The sequence below is a fragment of the Vigna umbellata genome, chromosome 1 (assembly GCF_029865625.1).
Source record: "Vigna umbellata cultivar VRB3 chromosome 1, Vumbellata_1.0, whole genome shotgun sequence".
Lineage (NCBI taxonomy): Eukaryota > Viridiplantae > Streptophyta > Magnoliopsida > Fabales > Fabaceae > Vigna > Vigna umbellata.
Genome location: NC_142165.1, coordinates 83,349,469 through 83,352,243, shown reverse-complemented (window position 1 = coordinate 83,352,243; position 2,775 = coordinate 83,349,469).

Genomic DNA, 2,775 nt, shown 5'->3' with positions numbered 1-2,775 from the left:
TCATTATGACAAATAATTAAATTCTATCCGAAATAATATCTTATATTCAAGTTATTTGGAGATTCCTGGATGTTAGTTGAATTAAGGTAGATATGGATGGTGCAGTTTGTAGGATTCTTGACTTTGGAATATCTTGATTTACTTATGGATAATAAGGGTAAATATATTTAGAGTTGTTGTTTTTTTTTTTTTCCTTTTTCTTAAGGATACAAAACTCTTTATATGTTGAAATTATACAAGTTGTTCTTGTCATTGAACATGTTAATGAGGTTGGTTACAGGTGTGTTTGGTTAGAAAATAAATTTACTTTTTGTTATGTCAAACTTTTTCTGGTATTATTACAGTTATTTCTTGAGATTTTCGAGAAACACAATCTCACTCAAGCGAAATTCAACAACGTAAAAACAAGGTGGTTCTATCAAGATTTGTATTATTTCCTCAAAAAGAAAGATTTATCTCGTTCTCATTTTCACTTAAGAATGAAATAATGTCATCAATACAATTTAAACTTTAACCAGAAAAACCAAAGTCAAACCAAATCAAATATTCCAACAATTTTTAACATCGATATAAAAAATCAATTTTCTATCTTCTACATGTTATAATATTCTTAAAACAAACCAATCCAAATATGCATTTCATTAGGCACTAATCCTATACTAAATGATTAATCCAATTCTTCAAAGTTTGATTAACTCTATAATGCACCAACATATGACTTTTCGTCCAATTTTAACTCTGAATCAACTACATATGGAATCCAAAATCTTCCGAAATAAACGGAAATGATCAACTTCCCTTACCTAAATTCTTGTGTTTTGTAACCAATTGCTCCAAAAACTTAGAAAAGATAAACAAGTCCTACCTTATTCCATATTCACAAACCAAACAAACATAGTCTAGCAAAGATTCATTCATTCGACTTTGATCTTCCTTAAGGTAACAGAACCTTTGTGTGCAACCAAATCAAGAAAAATAAATTTGAGATGTAAGAAAAATGAAAACCCTACTTTTATTGAAATTCCAATTATCTGTCAAAATTAATCATCACTTCACCACCTTCTTTCTCACTAACACCCTCCTCTTATCAAGAAAAGGACGAGAATCAACTTTAGAAAGTCAAAGAAAATTTAGAAAAATAAAAGATAAAAATAACTAAATAGTTACAAATAATTTATACATTCAAAATAAATAAAACTTTAACCTTTATTTCCTTTTTAAAATAAATATCTCTATTAAACTAAAACTGAATCTCATACATAACAAGAAGCAAGACGGTGATGAATTGATCATGAATAAAAACATTTTATTATATACTTAAATTAAAGTTATATTTTAAAAATTTTAAAAATATACTTTTATTACATTATTTTATAATTTATTATCGAAGATAATAGTTCTCATGTTTTTGGAAGAAAAAAAGTACTTTACTTTAGATGTATACAAGTAAATAGACTAAAATATAATCTTTCTAAAATATAAAGAAAAAAAATAGTATAATACACTACTATCTTAAAAAAATTAGTATATATATATATAATGCTACATCAGACATTAACTAACTCAATAATACGTCTAACTACACATGAAGCCAGTTGCGGATGGAATTAAACTAAAGAAGGAAGAAGATGCAACCTAACCATAGAATAATATAAAGGGGTTTATCATAATGAATTATGAAACACTCAACGAAGCGTCCGCATCATGTTGATGCTCACAATAAGCATCTGGGATATAGAATATTGATTTTGGCTCTTGTTAATTGCTTTTAATTAATCAGTGGAGAAGTTCAAAGAAATTTTCAATGATACAGAACTGTGTATATATAATGTCAAACGTGTCATGGAAAATGACTACACCGAGGATTTTCAAATATGCACGCAGTTTTGATAGTAATATATGTATATAGTAAAGTGAGTGTTGTTGGCAACCTGAAACAAGATGAACCAATCATAGCTAGAAAACACAAAGTAGGGTCCCACACAAGGATGATGAAGAAGCGTGTGTATATATAATATAAGATAATGGTGTGGCCATGAAAGAGGCTTTCTTTTGATTTGTTTTGTTTTGCATTAGCCACCATCATGATCGTCTTCATATTTTAAGGGTTAGTAAATGAATGACATCATGGCTTAAGCAATTTGATTAAGTAGTAGAACCCACCTTAAAAAATGATGTCTTTATCTTTTAAGCAAGGGTGCATATTTGGGTAGAGAAATGCAATTCCATGTCATATCTCAAAGTATTTTTCTTTCTAATGGAAAAAGAAGACAAAAGGTTATGGGGGTGTAAATAAATTGTATAAAGATGGGGAACACTTTTAAGAGAGAGAGAGAGAGAGAAAAAAAAGGTTAGATTATGATCCTAATAGTAGTAGGGAAGTGTAGAAGGTGGATTGTGAGATATACAAATATCCATCAACCCACTACTTTGGTAGTCTAATAATGTGCTCTTTTACAAGGCTGCCAACACATACTTGGTAGAAAAAGGACAAATAATTGGAGTGGAGATTATTCTTGGCATATGCCACATAATGTGAAATGCTTTCATTTTTCATTATTTGCAGCTTCTTTTTTTGGGCACATCCACAATGATCAGGGAATATTTCTTCCATGATTTAACTTTTAATTCGTTTTCTAACCACACTTCCTCTTATATTCACCATTCTTCATATTTTACTATTTCTTCCAATGTCAAGTTTGTTAAAGTAACATCATTGGACTTAGTGACTCCATTCAAAGTATTCTTATTTTTTGAGTCTCCTGGCTTTATGAT